The sequence below is a fragment of the Camelus bactrianus genome, chromosome 4 (genome assembly GCF_048773025.1).
Source record: "Camelus bactrianus isolate YW-2024 breed Bactrian camel chromosome 4, ASM4877302v1, whole genome shotgun sequence".
NCBI classification, from domain to species: domain Eukaryota; kingdom Metazoa; phylum Chordata; class Mammalia; order Artiodactyla; family Camelidae; genus Camelus; species Camelus bactrianus.
In genome coordinates this window covers 10,301,424-10,329,132 of record NC_133542.1, presented here as the reverse complement: position 1 = coordinate 10,329,132, position 27,709 = coordinate 10,301,424, and the positions used below count along the sequence as shown (strand labels likewise).

The 27,709-nt window shown below is 39.0% G+C and overlaps 1 long non-coding RNA gene across 5 annotated transcripts in view; it reads right to left on the bottom strand.

Moving 5' to 3' along the window:
• Positions 1 to 27,709, bottom strand: part of LOC141577436 (uncharacterized) — a 686,006-nt gene that overhangs the window by 380,955 nt on the left and 277,342 nt on the right. For 4 of the 5 annotated variants that reach the window (XR_012506310.1, XR_012506311.1, XR_012506308.1 and 1 more), the window contains one exon: positions 11,035 to 11,156. The exons of the other annotated variant lie outside the window; for it this stretch is intronic. This is a non-coding gene — a long non-coding RNA (uncharacterized LOC141577436). The remainder of the gene's footprint in view (positions 1 to 11,034; positions 11,157 to 27,709) is intronic. 5 annotated transcript variants of the gene reach the window in all.

The following is a 27,709-nucleotide window of genomic DNA, read 5'->3' as shown; positions in this document are numbered from 1 at the left end:
AAACTTTTCATTAAAACACCTAAGAAAAAATTCAGAATATCAATCATAAAATGGAAGATGGCTCTGATAATAGATAGGCCTATCAACTTACAAGCAAATGTTAATCAGTCATTTTAAGATACATATAATTTATATTTATAATTACATATTTATATATGCACATATAATATTAAATTCTGTTTCATATATTTGTATAAAATATAAAATGTAATGATTAGAAAGCAATAACTTATGTATAAACAAGCCTGAGAACTTCCACTTACCTCTCGCAACTATAGAATTAGAGTTTAAGACTGATTTCCTAAAACAGGAAAATTATAAATAATTTAAATAAGATTCAAATTCAAACAAGACTACAACTAGAACATAGCTACCTTAGAATAGATACTGTGGACTGGCCGGCTTCCCTTCTACCCCGCCTTCCCTCTATGGGACCTCCCTACACAGAGCCTAGAGGGCATGTCCAGAATCCTTCACAGGTAAGGTTTGGGGTGAAAAGTAGCTCTCACCAATCAAGTAAGAGCACAGAAACTTTGGAAAGTGGAAGAGAATTAGAAGCTCTCCGGGGCCTCTTTTTCTATGTAAGCTATTGGCAAGCAGTGTTGTGGAGAGCTAAGGTTTTCCTGCATCAGCACACCAGCACCCAGCCTCCAGTTTCCCAGGTGATATGGAGGTGGTGGCGGTGGCAGGGGGAAGGGCACTGGTAGTTTCCTGAGTCCAGCTTCCTACATGGTGGACATCAGCTCAAGCACCATATTCTCAAACTCAGTGCTTCCAAGATGATTTCAGAGACAGTAGGTCCTTTGATGGGTCAGTTCACCAGTCATTCTTGGATTCCCAGGCTAGCATTTGCTTCTCTAGAAATTCTAACAATTTTATATCAAAAGCCACTTTATTTTCTACTTTTTTTATGAAATGTTGACAGACTATACCTATTAGAAACAAGAAAACTTTCAAGCAAAGAAAATGTGGGAAACACGATAAAACAAGAATGTATAGAATCAAAAAATATTACGTGAAATAACAGAAATAAGATCAAATATAGCATTGATAGTAATAAATTAAATACTTAAGTTATTCCCTCCTTTAAAAATGAAACGTACTCCTATAATGTGTCAAATTAATTTATAAATGTTGATGATTGTAAGAAAACTACCTCTAGCTGTGGAACAAAAATGTCAAATGATAAGCAAAAATATTCTTGCTAAATTAAAAAAAGATAAAGCTTCTTTGCTGTCATTCATGTAGCAGTGTTAATATCAGAGAAAACAGAATTTAATTTAAAAAGCATTAAATAGAAAAATAATATTATATACTCAATGAAAAGATGAATCATGAACATTTATGTTCCAAATAATATTAATTTTTTTAAAAAATGAAGATTAGTCATGTTTTATGAAAATTCAGTTCCTTAAAACTCAACAGTAATACCATGCCAAATAATTCAGTGTTGTCATAAGATGAAGAGTTTTGATACAGACTAAGGATATACAAAGTCAGTCTCCTAACATCCTGCACTGAATACAAGCATCTCTAAATCATTGACTCACTTTTTTAATTCAAAATATTTAAATATAATGCAGAATGAAATTCTCAAACCTTGAAAAATGTAGTATTTCATGAAGTGAACAAAAGTAAAGTTGATGGGGGGCAGAGGGTGGGAAGGGATAGACGGGATTTCAAAATTGTAGAACAGATAAACAAGATTATACTGTGTACCACAGGGAAATATACACAAGATCTTGTGGTAGCTCATGGAGAAAAAAGGTGACAATGAATATATATATATATGTTCATGTATAACTGAAAAATTGTGCTCTACACTGGAATTTGACACAACATTGTAAAATGATTATAAATCAATAAAAAATCTTAAAAAAAAGTAAAGTTGATGATGTTTATTTCAGACTATATTATATTTGGTATAAATGCTCTATGAGGAATTCCGATTGCTTTTATAATCAGTCTACCGTAGTTAAAAAGAAAAATATTAGGAAATAATATAATTTTAACTGCTTATTTCTGAAGTTTTAATTATTATTTAAGTCCTTACATTTTTATATCTTTCCAACAGTTTACACAATATTTTCATTACTTTTGTTTAAAGAATTTCTTTTAAAGACCACACAGGTTTACTATCTCACACATTATCGTTATGTGTCATAGAGACCTTAGTTATGATTTCTTTAGCATTCTTCGAATGATTTAAATAACACAGATTGTGCTTTTCTATTACATTCTTATTGTCTTCACAGCTTAATTTATTCCAACTGATCTCACATGCTTTCAGGACGTCATATCTATGCCTTTATCCTCAGAAAAAGAAGGATGAAGTAGGTCAGTGATCTTTATAAATATAATTCAAATGATATAATTCTGTTCTTCCACTTTCTCCACCCCTTCAGGTCCCATTCTGCCAGGTGGAAAGATGAAAAAACCACATTTCATAACATTAAACTCCCCATCGACCATCCAAACAATGCAGACTGAATGTTTAGAATCTATTCCTGTTCTACATTCTAACCAGACGATTTTTCTGTAATGCTGAGTTTATATTCTCTCAGCGAGATCCATGTGGCTTTACCCCAATGTCCTGGGAGTCATTAAAGCCTCTTGAAAAATTCAAGACTCTCCTTCTGGCATTTTGTAATTATCGTCCACAGACCGTGCCTGCACACAGTCCCCCTCTGTCAGAAGCTCCCATTCTAATCCCTCTGCCGGGAACAAACAGCACCAGGTAATAATTATTTAGATTCGAGTTTCTCTCACGCTATCCTGGCATTTTAAATTTTTCATTGTCGATGGGAGAAAATGGGCTGTATTTAAGGGTAATTAATATTTATGTGTGGCCCGGGGAGAACAGGAATAGGCGAATCCTTGGAGGACTTTCACAGCGAAGAATCCTGGCTGTCTCAGGGCTGCAAATGCGTTGAGCCAAAAAGTTCCCAGGTGTGTACTTTCCATCATAAAAGTTTTTTTTTTTTAACAATTCACACCTGTGTTAAGATTCCGTATAAATCAAAGCAAGAATTACCAATTAAAATATTTCAAGAAGTCTCTTTATTTCCTGTTAAAAATTAGGTGGTAAATAGGATTTAACTAATTGCCAAATAAAATACTTGGATGCTATTCAAAGCATAACCATAATTCACATGGACTTAATCAAATGAGGTAGTGATAGAAGTTATCCTATAGACGGACCCAACCTTCCCCTCAGTTGGGACCTCAGCTACCCGGCTTGAGTTAAAAGAGACAGATACTGTTAAACAGTCCATGCATGATGGGGAGCAGACACTTGGGGAGCAGGACTGAAATCTCAAAGGAGTACGACTATGAAATCTTATCAGTATAACTGATGTTTCACTATCGGTTAACATTTCTCTGGGAATTTGGGACATCGCCTAAAACAAGTTCTCCAAACAACTTTCCACCAGAGTTCTGATAGACGCCTTCAGCCCAGCTAAACCCAGGCACTGCTCTCTTCCACAACCCACGCTGGACTCTCTGCAAAATTCAAGCCCCTCTGAATCATTCTCTTTATTCTGCTTGGTACATCATCTTTCTTCATGCTCTGCCCACCTCTGAACCTCCTTGATGTCCCTCACTTTGCCTGTATTCTCCAGAACTACAACTGACCATAAAGTAAACTCCACTCCTGTCACAGATCATCCACTGCTTTCTTCTACTTTCATGGGAACAGTACACTTCCCCACTCCATTGATGTCGGGCTTGGCCACGTGACCTGCCCTGAACAACGGGACCTGTACTGACAGAAGAAGAACATGCCCAGGTTAGCCCAATGGCCCTGGGGGAGGATGATTACCATACAACATTAAGATGCCCTAGATGAGTTGACCAAACCAGGTCCAGCCTAGGTCAGCCAACCCCATATACCACAGACACATAAGTTAAATAAATGCTTACACACTCTGAGAGTTTGGACTTCTTTGTTATACAGCAATGGCTAATTCATACACCTTCCCTGAACTCTCTCTTTACCATCTGGCCTTACATGACAGCTGCTTCTTCCCTCAAGGGACTGATCATTTTCCTTTGACTTACGTGCTGCAGGGCAAAAGGGTGCACCTGGAGTTCTTCCTGAAGTCCTGTGCCAATTCTAGATCATTGATTTTTTTTCCATCCTCTTACAAAAGCTCTTCTTCCCTCCATGATGTGTATTATGCGCCTTGCCTTACACACAATTTCCTGCTGCTATTTACAGAGCCAGCTCACTCTCCACTACATATTGCAGCATCTGGCATGTGTTTCAGTCTTTGTTTCTACCCTAACTCCCTACCATTGTCCTCGCTGGCTCTACCTGAGCAGTGTTGAATCATATAAAAGGATATCAGAGACTTTAGAAATCAATTAAAAAATGCATTATGGAAGAAAAAATAGACAAAATACATTTTGTATATATAAGATACAAATGGCCTCTAAGCATGAAAAAATATCTTCAACAAGCAAAGAAAGGAAAACAGAAACAACACTGATGTGTTTGTCTATTCAACTGGAAAGAATTTAAAATTATAGAATCATTCAGTGCGGGCGACATGGCAGTGCAACAGCCAGCCTCAAACCTTGCTACAAGGGGTGTAAATTGGCAAAATATTTCATCTTCCTCATGGCTTACATTTCCTCAGTAATTTTGACTCTTCTCTACCTGCTGCTGTAGTTCTAATTCAGACTCAATTCCCCACGAATTGCTGCCATAACCTCTTCTCTTCCCTCCCTCTTTCCAGCTCTCTCTGGAGCACTCTTTCTAAAATCCCAATCTGATCAGTCCGAACCCCTTCAGAAACCCCTCTTCAGAGGTTCCCCACTGTCTCCAAGAAAAATCTCCATTTCTTATGCTGACTTTTTTGATCTGGTCCCTGTCTGACCTTTCCAACCTAATTTCCCACCAGCCTGTCTGGGTTCAAATCTTGGCTCCAGTCCCCACCAGTCATATGCTCTTTGGCAAGATGCTGAGAGTCTCTCTGTACCTCAGTGTCCTCTCCTGTAACACAGCAACCATACTAGTGCCCCCGCCCAGGCTTGTGAAGGCTGCACATGGTGATGGACCCAAAATGCTCACAGCGACGTCTTGCATATCACCGGCCCTATAGTAATATTTTCCTTATTATTTACATTTCTTATTATCATATTAGTGCTCTTCCAGCAAGGAGCCTGTGACAAAACCACTTGAGATGTCGTTTTTCATCCCTGCCTTTGCCCATGCTGTCCTTAACAGGCTCGTTAATGGTACTCATTCTTTATACTTTTTCCTGTAAACATCTGGGAAGGCCCAATTTCATTTTTTTTCCTGCCCCATGGGATTTACATTCAAGTGAGAAAAGCCAAATAAACAAGAAATAAATATATGCCTTATGTCTGGGAGAAGTGCATGCTATGGAGAAAAAAGAAGGACAATCTTAGAAGAATCCACAACTGTGTTAAGGACTTCTGTGCTCCAATAATTTTTTCCTGTTATTTTTTAACTAGTCTAATTATTAGACTAGGAGTTCCCAAGTTTACTTACTTCTGTATCCTCAGGGTGTGGCATTTTGCTGAACATACGAAAGGTATGGAAGGACTTAATGAAGACTTGTGAAATGCGTACGTGAATGCATGAATGAAATAAGTATCTCAGTGAACATGTGTAGTCTTTATCTCTTTCATTTATATTTTATTTCAGAACACAAAACCTCACAATTATGTTATCATGAGGTTTGTCCTTATCGCACAGACAGTAGAAATTTAACTGCGCCTATCTGACATATATGCCTCACGCGGAAATGCCTGACTTACAACCATCCTTCACAGAACTGTAACTAAGAACTCAACTGCATGCCAGGGCCAAAAGAACTCCCCTTTCTCCTCACAGCCGGGAGGCCTAGGAGGCTCTGTCACCACCAAGTTGCTCTTGTCTGTTCTCACACATCGTGAACTTTAACAACCGTGTTCCACATGCTACGGCTGCCTCATGAGAATCCACCCAAGTCTGACCTATGCCTGGTGTCCTCAGATGGTGTCCCACATGAGCTTTTTCGAAAAACATGCTATGTCTGTGATCACACTATTGTTTTCATGTCTATTTTGTCCCACTGGATGGGTAGGAAGTGGGCTTCCCCCAGCTCTCCCGGGCACATCGCCACCGTTCACAATGAGGTTTCTGGGGACTAATCTCTTCTAACTGTCAAACAGCCAATTTACAGAAGGGTACTTGGAATTTCACCCATTCATAAATTGGGGTTTCTCTTGACTTTGGGGCCAGACATACTTCAAAGCCTTCCTGCTCCATTCAGTCCTCTCTCCAATTCAATATCCAATTTATCTTCAGAGACCATCATAATGCCCAGGTCAGAGCAGGGGCTTATTAAATGTTCAATGAATGAGAGAATAAATCCTCCAGCACACTGAAAATGGAAGTGAAATGTCTGATGACAAGTTCTGACTTTTTAATAGTGTTAATAGTCAGGATGCCTGTGGTCACAAATCACAGCAATTCTCTTCAAACTAGTTTAGGAAAAGGGATAAACTTATTATAAGGCTCAAGTAATGATGGAAAGGGATGCAGTCATTTCTTAGGGACTCCAGCACCACCAAGACTCTCTCTCTCCCTCGCCTTCATTCCTCCCTCTGATCTCAGATCACCCTGCTCCACATTGCAGGGCACACGGCTGTCAGCCAAGCAGGACTGGCACTCCCCTCTTTCTTCTGTTCCTCAGGAAGGAATCCGATTCACCCACCTTCAGTCCTGTGCTCATCCCAAGGTCACCATGCTAATTGTTCCTAGATGTGTCCACCTAATTTTTCTCTCCTACTTCCCAAACCTTCCACTGCCTGCTTAGCAAAAAAATGAATGAAAATGGACAGATGCATTCAAATTCAAACTCACTTCTTTTCCTACATCATTTCCTTCTCTGAATTCATTATCCATTAATAACACCATAATTTAAATAGTCTCCTGGGCATCTGGACTTGAAGTCTATCCCCTCGTCCCAAATTTAATTATGTGCCAAGTCATTCACTTTTATTTCCATCAGGCCCCTCTGCGTCTCTTTCCTCATGTGTCTTATTCCTGCCTCCCTGTCTCAGGGATACTTGACCCCCTCCCTAGACTAATGGAATAACAGCCTTCTCACCGGGCATCAAACTCCCATTCTTTATTCTAATCTAGACTTCACAGGGCTGAATATTATTTCACAATAAAATTCAGCATCAAGTATGTTCCTCCTTCAGGGGCTCTCAGAGGGCACCCATTGGCTACTTAATGAAAAATAGAGTCTCACCATCTTGACATGTAACATCCACAGTTGGGACATGAACCCACCCCTCTAGAGAAGATGCTTTCCTCCCTGCATTAACCTTTGCTAACGCACAATTTCTTCAATTCAAAATGCTGCCTCTTCTCCCCAAATCAGACTTTCATTCTACTTGTAAAAACCATGCCCATCCCTCTATGTCTACATCAAATGCCACATTATTTGTGAAACTTGGCCCATTTCCGTCAGATTATACATTTTCCTTCCCAATGATTCCTCTAATATTCATTCATGTTCTTGTTTGTTTAACCGAGTGGCACTTGGCTTTCAGTCACGTCTGGGACTTAGTCACATTGATATTTGTTTTACCTCTTTAACTGGGTAAATGGGCTACTTGAAAGCAGAGTATGGGTCCTTTTTCATTCTTTTTTTATTGACGTATAGTCAGTTTACAATGTTGTGTTTGTTTCTGGTGCACAACACAGTGATTCACTTATACCTATACGTATATATCCATTTTCATAGTCTTTTTCACTATAGACTATTACAAGGTATTGAATATAGTTCCCTGTGCTATACGGTAGGGCCTTACTGTTTATCTATGTCATATATAGTAGCTAGTATCTACAAATCTCAAACTCCCAATTTAGCTCTCCACCCCCCACTTTACTCCCCTGGTGTCCACAATTTTGTTTTCTATGTCTGTGAGTTTGTTTCTGTTTTATAAACAAGTTCATTTGTCTCATTTATTTTAGACTCTACACATAAGTGATATCATATGGTATTTTTCTTTCTCTTTCTGGCTTACTTCACTTAGTGTGATGATCTCTAGGTGCATCCATGTTACTGCAAATGGCATTATTTTATTCTTTTATATGGCTGAGTAGTATTCCATTGTGTGTGTGTATATGTATATACTACAACTTCTGTATCCAGTCATCTGTTGATGGACATTTAGGCTGTTTCCATGTCTTGGCTATTGTAAATATTGCTGCTATGAACCTTGGGGCACATGTATCTTTCTGAATTAAGAGCTTCCCAGAGTATGGGTCTTATTTGTCTTCGTAAATCCTTCTGTAAGAACACTGTACCTTTCATAAAATGTTTGTGCCGGTGATATTTCTGAAGCAAACTAAGGGATACTGAGAATTCTTTCCAGGTTTTCATGGCAGGAGGCTGTATATGTTTGGTATGTCTAGTCCCAGCTTTCATGAAGATGTATAAAATCACTAATAATGGCAGTAGCTTTATATGTTAAATATAGGGAAGACCCACTCAAATCTAGGCAGAATTTCTACACACTGCATTACTAATGAGGAAATAATGAATAACGCTTCTTAACCTATTTCTTGACTAGATCAAGTCCAAACTCAATAAGGAAGGTGTGGGAAATAGACTCACTCCCACTCTCTGCACCTAATTTCAGGACTCACAGGTCTACATGGGTCATAAAAGGGGGTCAGTCCCCAGCAGCACGAGACTATTGTGAACCAAGCCCAATCTGATCATTGTCCTTTTTCAGTCCCCTGACCTCTTGGTCCTCTGACACTTTCTCTCTCCTCACAGTTCCTCAGAGATGCCCAGCATAAAAGGGCAGAAAGCACAGGAGCAGCTTAGAGCATGCAGCATTTTGAGGTGCTTAACCATTGTACTGTTAACTCCACCTAAGAAATTATCAAATACTTTAAAGCTAGCGTTCTGTATTGACGTGGGCACCTCAAAGTGGGTATCCCAATGTCCTGGAAGTGGAAACACAAACTGAGATAACCTTTCTAGAAAGTGATTTGCAACAAGAATCAAGAGATTTTAAAATAGACATACTCTTGGTCCTCACTTGGGTGAATCATTACTAAAAAAAAAACAGTCAGATATAGGGATGAAAATCTAAGGGTCCACTCTCCAAGACAGTAAAGATAGAGAAGTGTGTAGGATGTGCAGTTCCAGGATGCACAGGAGGAAAGAGGGGTTAAGGAGAGGATAGAATAGAGGACCTCAGATAACACAGTGCATCGGAAGCCAATGGAGGAGAAAGTTTGAAGAAATCTTGGTGGTCAGATGTTCACTTCTAGAGTAGGGCAAAAAAAAGGATGAAGACTTAGTTCAGACCATTAAATTTAGTAATTAAATAAGATAATGATGAATAATTTTCATTGTAAAGAGACTGAGTTTTGAGGGCAGTTTCCTTGAAGGCAAGTTCATGGGAGGCTGTGGTGAAGTCAGTGAGTGGTAAAGAGTAACGGGCATCAGGTATAAACTGCACCCCCATGTACCTGACAGTGAGGAATCTGGCCTACAAGCAGGTAGAAGCTACCCCGGGTGGTGATGAGAAGACAGCAGTGAAGAAACAAAGGGAAGTGAAATTCAGCTCTTGCCCTGGAGGAGTTTACACTCTGCTAACTCTCTTCAGAACTGGTCTCAGTGCAGACTGATCATCGCTCAGGGGCCTCCTCTGTGTCAGTTTTCAAGGCCCTCCAATGTCCTCCCAATATGGAATACACTCACGAATCCCTCTTCAAAACATTCTTTGGTAGGCATCTAACTCACTGCCGTCTGCCTCTGAAGAATTTGTTTCCTAGCTCACTGACTAACTGCCATTGTGCGTGCAAAGCCAAAGCAGAAGTCCAGTGCTCTGGACGTCCGGGGCTGCCATGACACCTTAAATTAACAAGCAAAGACTGCGAATCTATGGTTTTCCTTTTTTTAAAAAATCAATAAATTCATCCCCCAATCTGAATTATTTATGCTGTGGTGACAGTGAAGTTACCGACCTTGCCCATTCAGGTGAGGTGATGGAGCCAGGCACAAGGTTTACTTGCTTTTCCAAGAGGCAGCAATGATTTCACAAGTAGCCAGTCACACTCCCTCCCCAGGAACCCTCTGACCAGTGGTGGGCATTTTAGAGATGACAGGGTGGTCGCCAGACCAGGTCAATAAATCAAAGGGATGCCCCTGGCCTATTGGACATGCACACCCATATAGCCATTAGCTCGTTCAGGAGCCCCTGCTGATGGTCACAGCATTAAACCCAGATATCTGTTCAACTCACACATGAAAGAAATGGGAGCAGACATGAGAACTCCTCTGATTTAAGCAGCTTTTGATGAAAGGAGGGCGTTTATCAGAGGGAAGTAAAAGTCATGCAAGGTTAAAACCATGCTCCCTGGTTTCCAGAGCTTGCATTCTGAGGAGGAAAGGCTAGGGGGACTGATTGTGACCAGTTGACAAAGAAGGTGGGAAAGAATGATCCAGTACAATTCAGAGTTTTTGAACCACATTGTCTGTGCTTTGCTCCTTCTTTTCAGAGCTGTTGGCAGTGAGTTCTTTGGTCATCAGAGCCACCTGCCTGCTTTTTTCCCTGAGATGAGCCTTTGCCATCATTCTGTTCCTCCTATATTTTATTGTGAGGAAATAGTAATAAGTTTTATACAAAGACTAGTGGATATTCACAATTGCTGATTAAGCCTTTCCCCTTATTTTTCATCTATACAGCTTGGCAAGGAGGTACCATTAGCAGGGCTATTCCTTTGACATGCAAGGTCTACTGTTATCATTAGAAAAGTAACACTTTAAAAGCAGAGGCCTGGGTCCCTCTAATTACTGTGGTCACCATGAGTTTCAACAAGTAACATTTGGACCCATCTGTCCCCTTAATTTCTTTCTCTTTTGTTCTTTCCTGCCTTCCTCCCTTCTTTCCTCCCTTCCCTCATTCTATAATGTTTATCAAGCACCAGGCAGGGTGATACATGCTGAAGATACAGGTACAAGAAATCAAAAAAAGCATGGTTACTTAGCCAAGAAGACTGGAAGTCTGCCGGGGAAGAAGCCACCGCACTAGAGTCCCCGTTCAACGCCGGGTGCTTCCACAGAATGAGTGCCATGAGAGTGTGAAACAGAATGTGCTTCACAGGTCTGTGGACAAATGAAAGCTTCATTAAAGTAATGATGTTTATACTGAGACTTGAAAATAAATACGCCACATTGATATGTGACTTGAGCCAGGTCTAATGCTGTTCCCATAACTACTTGATTAAATTTCTGGGCACCTCTGTTGTCTCCCTTATGAAAAGAAAGTCTCTATTTTTTACCATCTTGGGAGCTTATTAAAATGCTCTGAGATCAAGGAAGGATTCAGGGGTTTGGGAAGGATACCACTAACAATGATTTTTTAAAAAAGCAACATCCGCAAATGCAGTTATATTTAGTTTAAAATGAGTGTCCAGAGATTGCTTCTAACAAGACTCCACTGGTTCGTAAACTGTGAGGAGTTTCTGTGAGAATGACATCAGAAGACTCACAATGGACCTGAACACAGAAATCACTGACCAGCAAGTGTATAAATTCAGGTCAACATAAAGTAATTTACCTCTTAGAAAAAAATAATGCTAAATACTATACTGCACAAGTTCCTTAAAGAAGTAAATAGGTTCTGAATTTTTAGAGAGACAATTTTAGACCATCACTGGTGGCACATGAATGTGGGGCCTTTGCTCAAAGCCTGGGCTGCCTGTGGGCAAAGGGTGAGGCCCAAGCTCTAGATGACCTGCAGTACCTCTGCTGGGCAGCCCCAGGGGTGGGTGGGGCTCGTGACTCATCAGCACAAAATGATAGATTAAGATCAAAGCATCCTCTGAAGAAGTAATTCTTGGTCCATTCTCAAATTATGGCTCCGATCACTCAATTCCTCTTTTCATAATTAATTTCCTGATAGAAGTGACACTTTAATAAAGGTTTGAAAAATGAAAAAGCTGTGTGAGACTAGTGATAGCAATTGGAAGGTGCATCATTTTATTAAAGAGAAAACCCTGTTTATCTGAATCACTTTTTTTTTCAGGAGAATTTTTAAGCAAAGCATAGAGCACATACATTTAATGAGGACTGAGATGTGCTGTGAGGAAAGGAGGAAACCTGAATTTTAGAGCAGTTGGTTAAATTTTAAGACCACATCAGTAAAGTTCAAATTTATTTCACTTCTAACCTGTAGCCCAAGGTTCTCAAACTTTCTCAGTTTATGGCTTCCTTAGTATCAGTATTTTTTTAACAGCATCCCTAGGCCACACAGATCCATTTACTAAACAGTTTCAAACTACTTAACAGGTAGTTATATGCTGACAAATTTGTAGCTTTTTGAAAAAGCAATATACAGAGATTCAAAGAAAAATACCTGTATTTTATTCTCAGATCATCGTGACAGCTTCTTGGTGGGATGTGTGCACTTGTCAATCACCACAAGCTCTTCACGCTGAACTCCACCCCCCACCTTCTCATCTCCCGCTCCACACTGACTGGGTGTGTCCTCGCTTCCCTTGCCCGGCTCCACCGCGGACTGAGGAGTGCCCAGCACACACCGAGCGCTCGAAAAATATTTATTAAATGAATCGACAGAAGCATTGGCGATAAAGAGACCTGGGTGGGAATCTGGGTTTGCTATAAACTACCTCTATTAATTTGGACTAAACCTCTGGGAGTCTCAGTTTTCATTTTTGTCAAATAGAGATAATAAAAATGCATGACTCCTTGGATCATTCGTGATTAAATGAGCAATTTTCATGATTAAATGAGCAATTAAAACAGCAGTGTCTGACATTTGTAACTGCTTAATAAGTGACACTTTTTTAATATTATTATTATCATTGCAGTTTTTTTCTTTCAGCTAGAAAGTCTTCTAGAAAGCAAATTTTAAAATCTGACAATAAATAACGACAGTCAAAATACCACAGGGAAATAGAGAATTAGAATTCCATTGAAGGGACTCCGAAGGAGGTCGGCTCTAGACAAGAATTCAGAGGTGTGTGAAAATGGCAAAGGAAAACTGATGCAAAGCAGACTTTTGCCTCTTGGTAGCTTTTCTACTACTGAAACTCCCTGACCCCCGTTTCCTTTCCTATTAAGTGAGGGGAAATGGTAACACTTATGAGAGTGATGCTGTTAGGAAAAGCAGAAGAAGCAGTTTCCTTTGTCTCCATGTAGGGAAGAGGCCAAGCACGCTTGCCTGGTGGCCGCCTGAGTTGCAAGGCTGGAGACGGGGGAGGTCTCGCACCATCATGAGCTACAGCGCGGGGGACATCTGCTCCAGTCAGAGTCCAGTGCGGCTTCCTATTCAGTCTTGTCACAGGCTATCTACAAGCTGGCTGCTTTAACAACCATACTTTGGTTTCAAAAACAGCAGCCACTCAAGTATTTTACACAGAAAATAACTTAATACTAAGTATCAGAGACTCACAGAACAATTGGAGGGGCTTGTGGAAGCAGAATAAAGGTCACGATAGCCTTTGCCAGGTTTCAGCTAGCTGAGTGGACAAGAATCACAGGGAACCAGCCTTGCGGACTCACAGATGACGCCCCAAAACTACTGTCAACCCCCACGGCTGCCGCCAGTGGAAGTCCAGGCACATGTTCCCACAGCTGGGGAAGTGCTGGTTATTCCTTGTCCACTTTCCAAACATCAGGTGAGAACCTCTCATTGATGAGACCATAAACCAGAACCCCACTGGCAGGGAAGCAAAGTCATTTCTAGGCTTCGAGCCTCTGTGACATTGCAGAAAATGTAGAAGAGCAGGAATGCTAACGAGAAGCCAATACTAAAGACTAACAGGGTAAGGAAGGAAGGATGCACCCAGATATGAAGACAGGAGGGTCAAATAAAGGGCCTCCAGGGCAGAGCGGTGGTGAACGACAGAGCTAAAACTACGCCGCCAGGAATTTGGGAGCTAATCCGCTGCCCCTTCCTCCCTTTAAGGAAAAAAAAAGGAGACAACCAAAGTGGCATCATGGTGTGCAGTACAGTTAGGTGATGGGCTTTCCAGATGACAGGTCCAGTCCTTGATCACCTTCCCAGGATCTCTCGCCTCCAAGGTAGCTTCTGGGTGAACCTGGATCTCACTGAGACCTTAATTCTGAGTTCAGAGCATCCTTGTGGAAGGTAGGGTAGGTAAGGCTAGAGCAAAAATGTATTCTACTCCCTCATACCATACACAAAAATAAACTCAAAAAGGCTTAAAGACTTAAATAAAGGACAAGACACTATAAACCTCTAAGAAGAAAACAGGCAAAACACTCTCTGACATGCATCTCAGCAATGTTCTCCTAGGGCAGTCTACCCAGGCAATAGAAATAAAAGCAAAAATAAACAAATGGTACCTAACTAAACTTATAAGCTTTTTCCACAGCAAAGGAAACCATGAGCAAAACAAAATGACAACCTATGGAATGGGAGAAAGTATTCGCAAAAGATAAGATAGACAAGGGCTTAATTTCCATAATATAGAAACAATTCATAAAACTTAATAACAAAAACAAACAAAGAAACTCAATCCAAACATGGCAGAAGACCTAAACAAGCAATTCTCCAATGCAGACATACAAATGGCCAATGGGCATATGAAAAGATGCTCAATATCACTAATTATCAGAGAAATGCAAGTCAAAACTACCAGGAGGTATCACTTCACACCAGTCAGAATGGCCATCACTAAGAAGTCTACAAATGATAACTGCTGGAGAGGGTGTGGGGAAAAGGGAACCCTTCTACACTGCTGGTGGGAATGGAGTTTGGTGCAGCCATTATGGAAAACAGTATGGGGATTCTTCAAAAGACTAAAAACAGACTTACTGCATGACCCAGCAATCCCACTCCTGGGCATATATCCAGAGGGAACCCTAATTCAAAAAGACACCTGCACCCCAGTGTTCATAGCAGCACTATATACAATAGCCAAGACATGGAAATAACCTAAGTGTCCATCAACAGGTGACTGGATAAAGAAGCCGTGGTATATTTATACAATGGAATACTACTCAGCCATAAAAAAGAATAAAATAATGCCATTTGCAGCACCATGGATGGACCTGGAGATTGTCATTCTAAGTGAAGTAAGCCAGACGGAGAAAGAAAAATATCATATGATATCACTTACATGTGGAATCTTAAGAAAGACAAATGAACTTATTTACAAAACATAAACAGATTCACAGTCATAGGAAAAAAACTTACAGTTACCAGGGGGAAAAGAGGGGAAAAGGGATAAATTGAGAGTTCAAGATTTGCAGATACAAACTACTATATATAAAATAAACAAGTTTCTTCTGTATAGCACAGAGAACTATATTCAATACCTTGTAGTAACCTATGATGAAAGAGAATATGAAAACGAATACACATATGCATATGTGTAACTGAAACATTATGTTGTACACCAGAAGTTGACACAAAATTGTAAACTTATTATACTTCAATTTTTTTTAAAAGGTATTCTACTTTGAGTATTTATCAACTGGGGCTACCTCCCCTGGTCCCTTGTGTATCAGTATGATGTTAAAGGATCTTGGAAAATAATTTACATGGCTTTTAGCTTATGCAAATCCAACAGGATTCTAGTATGGCAACGTTTCACTAAAATCTTAGCTGAGTTCCATTTTATAGGCTTGAAAGTCCTCTGAAATTTCACCATATATTTAAAGTCCTTTACCTTTTTTCAAGGAAACAATCAATTGTGACAACTTTTGTTCTCAAACACACACACACACACACACACACACACCCCAAGATTTGTATACACCTGTTCTCAAAAAGATAAAATTTCCATTGTTGCAGCAAATGAAATATATGTTTTCAAAGTTCCCCTGAGAATCTTAGTTCAAAAACCCTAACAAGTTACTTTTTCATGTTAGCCTCAAAAGAGTGGAGCGGCTTAGTGAACTCAACTTGCTTCTGTCCTTGGGAATAGTAAAAAACCCAGGAAACAGTTCACTGAGAATTACCCTTATGGTAGACAAGTTCACCTGTGGGCGCCTCCGCAAGCAAGGGAGGAAAATCTGCCATCACTTTTGGAAGAATTCACCACACATGCAGCAGGCTAAAGCTAAACGTGATGATATCTGAGTGTCGTGTGAAATTATTTTGAATAGAGAATAAAAAGGCAGCAGAATAACCCTTTGAATGGCTTCTAGACATCTTGATGTCCTGAAATTTCTGTTCCATTGCTTGTCTCAAATAACCAAAAGTAGGTCTAGTCAAGATAAGAGACTTACCCATGACTTTAGCAAACTCCTAATGAGTCTGCTAGGGACATGGGTCCCCTATTCCCAAGCCTGGTGATGAGGAAGAAAAATTGTTAAGATTAATTATACCAGGAGATGGTAAAACACAGGTATTGAAAGATGAGGGTTATCTAATGGGGTGCAGATGCTTCAGCTCTTCCCCTTGTAATCATCTTGGGTGCAGATGCTATGAATATCCTTTATTGGGAACAGCTAACCTTTATTTCCAGGCACAGTTATAAATCTCCCATCCTTTTAACAAGCCTATGCTGTTAGTATTACTGTTGTCATCTCACAGTGGAGAACACTGAGGCACACCACTTAAGTGCCTTGCCCTCTAAGGATTAATACCCAGCCAGTCCGACCCCAGAGGCCATGATTGGAACCCTCAGGATACCTGTCACAAACTGTTAAGGCAGCATGTGCCTACCCACATGCTAGCAGCAAGTGTTATATAAATCACGTGCCAACAGCAAACCTCCCAATTCCTATCCTAGGGACTTGGAAAGAGCTGGTGGGAGGCTGTGAGATGAGGACTTGCTTCCCCAGATGAACTATGGAAGACTCCTGATAAAATCCATTACTTCTGAAAGACTCGAGGCCTGGGCCCCCTCTACACATTACTCAGACCACTCTTATTTATCCATGCACTCATAAACTCTTCTCACTCATTTCAGCACCAGTAGGATCAGAACATATTACAGCAGGGGAGCCAGTGATTCTGCCAGACCCTGTGTGGAAAGGCATAGATCATTCTCTATGCATGCTTTTTGGAGCAATCAAACCTATCCTTTGCTGAAGTCAGTAGACCCAAGAAGTATTGAAAAATCAAGCTACCCCCCAGGACAAGGTACAACGCTAGGGAGATCATTCATCTCAATTTTTCTGGGGCACGGTCTTGGTTTACTCCTGCTGTCCCACCACAATTATGGATAGTCCTCAATTTTCAAAAGTCTCCCAGTGTGTCATTGTAATTGACTGTACTTCAATTAAAAAAAAATTACTAAAATTTTTAAAAATAAATCCTGATTTTAATCTAAAAATAAAAAAGTCTCCCAGTGTGGACTGGATGTAATTAGGTGGCTACTCGAGACATCAGCCACCTCCCCAAAGCCAGGCAGGAGCCCCAAGTCCATGGTTTCTTTTGGGGGATGAGATGCTAGCTGTATCCTCTAGAAATCAGGAATTCAGCAGGGTTATGGACATTCACATCTAAGCAGAAAGTCTGATGACTTCAAGGAGATCTGACATCATGTGACTATTTCCGTTCTAAACATTTTTCATAGTGTTTCAAGCTAAATATAAACCTTTGAGGAAACTTCTTCTCTGCATCAATTTTCTCCCCTCACAAATGCAAAGCTGTTAATTTACAAACTCGCTCCCAAAGCTATCATTTTTTAAAACTAACACATCACCTTTGGTTCCTCTCTCCTTCAACAATTCTCTATTAGCATAACGGGAAAAGCACACAGCCAGACTCTGTAGTCACATTAAGAGTAGGTCACGTGAGGAAATTAAGGGGACAGCTTGATTGACAGGGATAAATAACAATACCTAAGCCGTGATTCCAGCTCATCAGCCACGAGTTCTGGCAGCCACCAAGAGTAGGAGGTGGGCAAAGGGAGCCACTGGGGACAGTTCCCAATGCAGGGCAGCCACTGCTTTTGGGACATTCACTTTCAACATTTACTTGTTTCCTTCTAGGAATCTTTTGAAAATCTGCTAGTGTGCCTTATTGGCATCTCTGAAAAGGCTTGCAGCTTAAGCCATTATCTAATACTGTCCTCGCTTTCAGTTCCATAGCAGCAAAATTATACAGTGGGTCAGGAGCAGATGAGTAATAAAGGACTGGCCAGTTCAAGAAAGGCCTGATTGTTAGGGAGAGGTGGGAGAGGCCAAGTCGCAGCACTCCTGCTTTAAAAAATGGATTAAGCCGACTGTGTCCCAGGCGCGGTGCCAGCCTACAATGTGTCGAACTCCTCCTGCACACTAGCAATGTGATTTAACCCCTCCACTGTCACCTTCCCCACCGCCCAGCCCACATCACAAGCAGCTGAACGTGGAAGTGACCTCCACACCCTCGAAGGATCTGCCCCTGTTCTAGTGACAATTTTGAGGAGGTGTTGAGCAGCCTTCCATAATGATGTTCAACTTAAAGAATACATCTGTTTTCCCAGACATTCAAAAGGCACCAAATGTCACTGACAAGCTTACATCCAAAATCTTTGTCATTCTAACTAAAGTAAGCCAGAAAGAGAAAGGAAAAAACACCATATGATATCACTTATATGTGGAATCTAAAAAAAAAAAAAAAAAAAAAGACACAAATGAACTTATTTACAAAACAGAAACAGACTCAGACATAGAAAACAAACTTACGGTTACCAGTGGGGAAAGGTCGGGGGAGGGATAAATTGGGAGAGCAGGATTTGCAGATACTAACTACTATATACAAAATAGATAAACAACAAGTTTCTTCTGTAAAGCACATGGCTATATTCAATATCATAGAGTAACTTATAATGAAAAGGAATATAAAAAGGAATAATATATATGTATAACTGAATCACTGTGCTGTGCACCAGAAATTAACACAACATTGTAAACAGACTATAGACTTCAATTAAAAATAAACCTTTCAGTTTGTGGCTTTGGTAGGCGATTGGAGGTGTCAAACTCTGAAGGAGGCATTGAAATTGCATTTGCTTCATTTCTACCACCCTCATATTTGAGACTAGGGTGGTCTAGAGCAAGAGGCAACACTGAATCCCAACAATGTACATCATGGAAGTAAGTCACCTGAGGGTCTGCGGTGTACGCACCCTGGTTACCCGCCCAGTGCAGTGTCCAGCAATCCTTTAGGCTTCACTCACCCCTGCTTTGCTCACCTCTCTTCCACCCTACATTCTGTTAAACTCCCTGTGAAGCTTCTCCAAAGAAGCCCAAGTCCTAGATCATCGTGCCATGAGATGACCTGTGGGGAGGATGCACCAGAGTTGGTACCCAGGACTTGCATTAGGCAGCCAGGAGTCCATGGGGAATTGTCTTTCCTTCCACCCTAAGTGTCAGTTTTCACTCTGACTTAGTATAAGGATTTCTCTTCCCATCAGATATTCCCCCACTTCTTGACTCACACCAGAAGTCTTTCTCCAGACCCTCACTGGAGTGGTTGATGGACTTTGTTCAGGCTCGACACTGGGTGATAATTGTGAGATCCACACATTCCCCAACCCGTGTTATCTGAACTGTTTTGTTTCTATAGCAACTGAAAACAAACAGTTTTTGCTAGGGCTGACCCACTCTCAGCTCAAATAATTAAGGACAAAAGGCACAGGTTTTGCTCATCTAGAACTCCCCCACTGCATTTCTTCTAGATTTCCTGTGGGACACGCCACTGAACTCTAGCCATGCTTGCTTGGTGTCCTCACTGCCTCTAACTTCCCAGGATGCACGAAAGAATTAAATACATCCATAGCTTGATGCACATAGTTTTTCATTTCCCATTTATATCAGGTTCCTCCCGCTTCAGAATGGCTCTGCCAGGCTAAAATCCTCAAGACAAATTTGTATCTTAACTCCTTATAAGACTCAAGCCCTGGGACTCCTCACCTGTTCCTCTGCTGTGCAGGCGACCACCATCCTTTTTAAACATCCCAAAGTGTAAATATTTTACTCCCATAGTCAACAAGGAAACAGTTATGCATCATAAAGGGTTTTTCACGTGAACATGCAATTCGTGATTCAAGCAAGCTTTCATAAACGTAATATTTTATTGAAAGAGAGCCTTGAGGAAGAGGCAGTGTCCCATGGAGCTGCAAGGAATAACTCTGCCTTGCATTTGTTAAATTAATAAAAAGAAGGGAAAAGAACCATGCAATTTCCTTTAGTTTTTGTGAATATATTAAAATACATCACTTGTGAATACACTGAAGATATTGGTTCTGAATACAGAGTGCATTTTTCCGAAGTGTTTTAGCTATGACCTACATCTATGACTGCCTTGCTTCTATTCAGACTTCGAAGACCAGGTTTCTATTATAAATATTGATTCAATAAAATTATATAATTTATTAAACCCAAATGTTTAATATTCTATCAGTAAAACTTTGTCTATCCCAGACCTGGGGTCTATTAGCAATGAGATGGATGAGCTGGGAACCAAGAAAAGGGAACCTTGATCATCCTAATTTCCTACTAGATAAGGAGCATGATCCTAGACTTTCTGAACAAAAAACGATCTTCCTGATCCTTCTGGTCCAAATATAACAGCTAGATATCATTTCATGTTTCAGCTCCTAAGGGAGGAAGATTCAGAGGCAAAAACATTCAGGTAAGAAGTCATTTACTCAGAAAGACGGCTTAATAAGGGAGCCAGATTTCAGAATAACTGGCTCATTAAATTGAAAAATATTTTTTAATCTGCAAATTTACCAGGTTATCAAATTTATAGTTCATCTGCCCCTGGTAGAAAACAGAATAATGCTCTCACACAATTATTATATCCAAGAAGATCTGAGCATCACAAAAATGAGGGACAGAGATGCTTTTGTTAGGAAGTTGGTAACTTATAAGAACATTTGATGATTTCATTTATTTTGTGACTAGAATTAAACAAAGTGACTGTTCATTTGATTTGTCTCAGGCTAGGAAGTTTGGTTGCTTTCTTTCTGTTTGTTCATTAACAACCTATTGACAGAGGTTGTGGAAGCTTGGAGGATTCTGAGAACATTCATCTGGGCTCAGCACGAGATGTCATATTTGAACAATCATGTCTGCCAAGAGCATGGACAGAGTGAGTGGGACCATTTCTTTCAGACACTTCTTTTTATACTTCTGTGCAATCTGAACACCTTTCTTTTAGATCAACTAACAGGAGAGAAGCAACCTGGTGAATGTCACACAAGAAACACCTAGTATAACTGCCTTGACACCAGGGGTTCCATCCAGTAGCCCAGCCAGCACGGTGGGGGAAGAGGGGGGCAGGAATAGTTCTTGTGAACAAATTCTCTTTCCACTTCACCAAACTGTACACTCCAAGAATTAAATCACCCTACCGCACTCTGAGCTTATCCATTCAGGGTAATTATACCTTCTCCACAGTAACGGTTTCTTTTGCAATGCGGAGAGAATTTTTTTTTTTTTTCACCGTCAAGTTGAAAAATCCTTGTATGCAATGTAATCGCTGAGTGTTTTTTATACGGAGGCATTCAATTGGCTTGCCAGAGATCCCAGGGTGACCCTCTGGCTAGGCGGTAACCAGGCCTGTGCATTCCTTACGTGAGCTGAGCGTCGTGTGTTAATTACACGGGTCCACAGAACGAAGGCTGCCCTTGCCGCCCAGCTTCCTTTGTAAAGGGTCAAGTCTTTACTTCCGAACTTTTTTATCTTTTTAGTCTCCATTTGGTTCCTTAATCATTCTCTTCCACGTAATGAATACTTAGCTCAGCCAAGACTTCTTCTAGTTTTGCTTTAGAGAATACTGCTTTTCATAAACATTCACTGAAATAATGCGGTCCCTGCATCTTTTCCTCGGGGATCAAGTGCCTTTTTCAGATTGCGCCTGGCCAAGCTCCGGCTTCTTACACGGCTCCAGTCCCATCACTTAGCAGTGGAAGGGGGCCAGAGTCGGTGGTTTGTCAATTCTTGCCAAACAGGCTGCTGCTGTCATTCACTCCTTTTTAAGACAGACGGCTTCACAGAGGGTGGATCGACGGCACGGAGGGCCTGGAGATGGGAGGGCCCACAATAATTGGCAGTTTGCTGCCATGTCCTCAAAACCAGAGTGGGCCCCGAACATCCTCCACACGAGGAACTCCATTTTCAAACATTAGACTATGAGATTTAAGGGCTGTCAAGTCTAACCCTTCTGCACAGTAATATTTAGACGTTAAATAATAATTAGATTCCAAAAACACACAAATATCTGGTCCTGAAAGAGGTTTTGCCGTGAACATTCAAAGAAGGAACTATAAAACGAGCTTAAAGTTTACTATTTTCCTCTGTTACAAATACGTGACAAATTATGATAGCTTTTTACTGTGTCACTAATACCCACAGTAATAAAAAATGCAGTATAACATTGGGAGAAAATTTTGTCTCAGTCTTAGATGATACAGCCCTTGTCCACCCATATGAAAACAGTTATTTGTCTTATTAACTCTATTTACATAAACAAATATTTAACATTTATACTTGCATGTTTCACCAAAAAGTCTAGCATTTACGTTAGCTTTGTAAGCTCTTGATAGAATATATCAGAAAAAAAAATCCCTCTGCATCTATATCCTAATTATAAAAACACTGAAAAATATATTGTTCACTGAGCCTTTCTTTTATTACTAAAATATATACGTTAGTTTATGGGAAAGATGGCATAATGAGAGCAAGACTGTAACTCAATCCCCCCCCTACAAATGACTGAAATGAACAAAGAGATATTAAGATGAAAGTTATCTACTTGTTCACAACTATGAAAGCATTTCTGTGATAGTTATGTCAAAAAGTTGAGGGGTAAATTCTGCTACACAAAATGGAATTCATTCGTATAAAATAGGTCAAAAAAGAAAATTATGTTATCTTAGTCAATGCCAAAATCATCCTATAAAATGTAATTCACAGTGTGTATAAAATATAAATAGTAGAATATTTCCTTAACACAACAAAAGTAACCTGTCATCATACTAAATGCAGAAATTCTTAAAGCATTTTTAACCAATTTTAGGAGAACAAAACAAAAAACATAACCACATTATCAATAACTATTATTGATAACATCAGCTTAAACAAGAAAATGAAAAAAGTAAAAAGGTATATATTGGGGTAGGGTGCATGCCTCACATCTGTGAGGTCCTGGGTTCCATACCCAGCAACTCCATTAAAATAAATAAATAAATAAATAAATAAATAAATAAATAAATAAATAAATAAACCTAATTATGAAAAAAAAGGTAAAAATTTGGGAAAAAATAAGGTATTATATTTATTTGCAGATAATATGATCACTTAGAAAATCTAAGAGAGATGACTGAAAAAAAGAAAAAACTATTAGAACTAAAGAGAATGTTTCATAAATACCTGATCCAAGAGAAATACACAAAGCAAACAGCTCTCATCTATGTGTGATACCCATTTGCTTCATTCCAGCTTTATCAGACAGTCCTGCACTGTGAATTAAGACAACTCCTGGGTAGCAGTGAGCAGCAGAATTACAAAACCCACTGCACTGGGGAAAAGGACTGGAGAAAGAGTATTTGCGGGTGAGAAGGGTATTTACACTTCACACACGCTTTTCTATTACAGCTGACCCTTGAAAAGCATGGATTTGAACTGCACGGTTCCACTTACATGTAGATTTTTTTTCAACAGTAAATATCATAGTATCACATAATCCGAGGCTGGTTGAAGCTATGGATAAGGAGAGAACTATAAATTATACAAGGCTTTTCCACCACTCAGCCAGTCAGTGCTACTAACCCCCAAGTTTTTCAAGGGTCAGCTGATTTGAATATTTATTATGTGTAAAAACTGAGAATATTTTCATTCAAGTTTTGTTTTGGGTTCACAAATAGAAATATATTTAACATAAAAATATTTGTAACTAGCTAGATGCATTACTAAATTCTCACAGTTGTCTACCCGCAGCCCCTTCACTTCCACTGTATTTCTGAACATAACTGATGCTTCATGAAGGTATTCCACAATACAGCTGCTTAACGTACTCCTTGGTCTATTATCATGATTGCCCGAGGAATAAAAATCATAATTTGAGAAATACGGTTGTAATGTAATTTCAACATGACAGTTCCCTAATTCCAGGGCATTTATTGAAATATATAATTGAATCTTTATAGAATTCCAAGTTTAATTGAAATGGACATGGTTCCAGTTGTTTGTATGCTAGTCTTCATTTGAGAGAGAAAATAAAGGTATTTTGGTTCATTGTAGAAGTCAGTTTAGGAATTTTGAACCAGCCTGTTGAACAAAAGAGATATAAGAGTCTTTTTAAAAAATCCAGACAATTATTTCTTCAATTAGTATCTGTCAGTATTAGACAGAGCACCTTCAAAATGCATAATTTAATTTCATGGACTGATGCCTTTCTTGGAAGTTCAGCCTTGGGTAATTTGTAATAGTCAACTTCTCTACAGGGCCAAAGATTAAAATTTTTTTTAAGTTTAATGATTTTCTTGTTGTTCTATTATGGGGTAAAACATTGTAAAATTATAACATTGTGGTATGCAACAGCATTTGGAATCCCAGGGTTTAGAATTCTCCTAACCAGAAAGAAATGTTCCTTTGGCTATGAAATGGCTATACATTATAATGGTAAAGACAATATAAATTAAAAAACCAAAATCTGTAAATTTTTCTACAATAGTAGTCAGAAGATTTAATATATCTTTCTAACTCTCTGAGGGATAAAGCATTAAGGCTATGAGGATGTGGATGATAAATACAAATCTGGCCAATAAACTCTATGAAACATTACAAACCACAAGGGGATTTGGAAAGTAGGTTATTTTCTAATGCCCACGGAGCATTTATAGAAAGCAATCACATATTAGGCAAGAGAGAACAGCTCAGTGATTCCTCCAAACCAGGTATTAAACACTGAGGTTAAGGCAATGACATTAACATGCATTTATTTATTTATTTATAAAATTTAAAAATACTTAAGCATTGGTATAAGAATTATTCTCCTATAAAACTCTTTTCTCCAAAAGATATCAAAAGGGCAATCACAGAATTCTTTTTTTTCTAAGTTGAAGTATTGTCAGTTACAGTGTCAATTTCTGGTGTACAGCACAGTGTCCCAGTCATAAATAAATATATACATCTATTCAATTTCAAATCCTTTTTCATTAAAGGTTATTACAAGATACTGAATATAGTTCCTCTGTTATAAAGAAATCTTTTTTTCTTTAAATCTATTTATATATAGTGGCTAACATTTGCAAATCTCTTAGAAATAGGATCAGGATAATGCTACATATCAAAAACTATGGTTCCAGTAAAGGCAAAAATCAGTGGGGAAAAAACAGATCATTAAATGCATTATTGGCATGGAAGAAATTTTATCTAGGTGTGCAATTAAAGAAAATTTTAATAGGAAAAAAATCTAAAAGATAAAGCAAGGCTGATGGATTTGAAAAAAGAAAATTAGTTGATTTGTGCTCATTCACATACCAAACAAGTAGCTGGGACAAAATGACTTCAAAGACCACACTTTTAAATGCTTCATTATACCTGCTCTAGCACAATCAGCAAAAGAGATAGGCCACATGGATACAAAAACACCCATGAAAATGCTAAACAAGAGGAAATATTTAAATATTAAAAAAAGAGAATATACCGCCTGTCACAACACAAAGAGAAATAAATTCCAGATAGATACAGATGTAGATATGGATACAGGAACAGACACAGATGCAGCAGCAAGTAAACTTTGCATGCTTTAGAATGAGTGAAACTTTCTTAAGAAAGGAAGAAAACCCAAAGTCTTAAAAGAAAGAACAGAAGTATCTTAATAGATAAAACAAAACAATCTTCCATAGCAAACGATATCAAACATGACATCAAAAACAAACAAACAAACAAACAAACAAAAAAACCCCAGCTGATATGGTAGGGAAATTTTTGTAACATGTATGTAGACTAAGAGTTAATATTCCTGTTGACCAAACTGCAAATTCATAGTAAAAAGATCAACAAATCCAAGAAAAAAATGGGTGAAACAAATTCACGTGAGGGGAAACGTAAATGGTGGAAATGGATAGACAATAAGTTTATATGAAAAAAGAATTTTAGGCTTGCTGATAGGAAAACACTAATCGTAAAATGATAATTAGACTTTTTACCCATCAAACTGGCAAAACTAAAATGCACAACAATGTTAATATTCAGTGAGGATGTAGGGAAATGGATACATTCATACATTACCAGTCATTGTGTGAATTGAAAAATCTAGCAAAATGTGCAGAAATGAAGACACAAATAATTGAAGATATATGTGCAAAGAGGTTTCTCACAACAATATCTGTAGTAGCAGAAACTGGAAATTCCTGTCAATAGAGGGAATGTTAGATATGTAAGTAGCAGCCCAGAGGAATGGCCAAAAGACAGCAACCACGCACCCATAAAGAAAGTCTAAAATAGGTGAGTGTCACTGAACAACTTTCTGGTTATAATGGAAACATCACCCCTGAAAATAGCTTTCCTGGAAAATGCAAAAAATAATCATTTCAAGAAGTAGACACCTAAGTAGATCAATACCTATGAGCAAAAAGAAAAGGTGGCATTATCAATTAATTGGTTTTAAAAGAAAATTGAAGTCCAGAGACGTGCATGAATGAATGTATCACTTCTTCAGAGAACAAATAATTCCCATGGAATTTAAACTCTTCCAGGAATTAGTAAGCAATAAAAATTTTCCCTATTTGTTCTTTTTCTTTTCTTTTTTGGTGAAATATACACAGAATAGTACATGAAGGCTAAATGATGAATATTTATTAAGTAGCCCCTCTGAGACCACCATGCAGTCACAGATGGAACATTTCCTGTACACCTGATACCCTCTGCATCCAACTCCCTACCAAGTCCCTTCACTCTCCCAGTGAGGTAACTAGTGTCATAACTCTCATTAATAACTTCCTTGCTCTTCTTTTTGGTTTTAACCCACAGAAGCATCCCCAAATGATACAGTTTAGTTTTTCACATTTTAAATTTTAGATAAATGTATGTATTCTCCAGTGGCTGGACTCTTATTTTTAACTGAAGTACAGTCAGTTACATGGGTCAAATTCTGGTGTACAGTACAATGTCCCAGTCATGCACATACATACATATGTTCATTTTCATATTCTTTTTCTTTAAAGGTTATTACAAGATATTGAATATAGTTCCCTGTGCTAGAAGAAATTTGTTTTTTATCTATTTTTATATATAGTGGCTAACTTTTGCAAATCTCAGACTCCCAAATTTATCCCTTCCCACCCTCTTTCCCCCAGTAATCATAAGATTGTTTACTACGTCTGCAAGTCTGTTTCTGTTTCACAGATGAGTTCATTAGTGCCCTTTTTTTTCTTTTTATCGTTTCCACAAATAAGTGATATCATATGGTATCTTTCTTTCTCTTTCTGGCTTACTTCACTTAGAATGATGATCTCCAGGTCCAACCACGTTGCTGCAAATGGCATTACTTTATTCTTTTTTTCTTTTAACTTTATTCTTTTTTATGGTTGAGTAGTATTCCATGGTGTAAATATACTACATCTTCTTTATCTAGTTATCTGTCAGTGGACATTTAGGTTGCTTCCATGTTCTGGATATTGTATATACAACTGGTATGAACATTGGGGTGCATGTATTTTTTGAATTAGAGTTTAGTGGCTGGAATCTTTTATTCCATATTTTCTTTGTAAAATTTA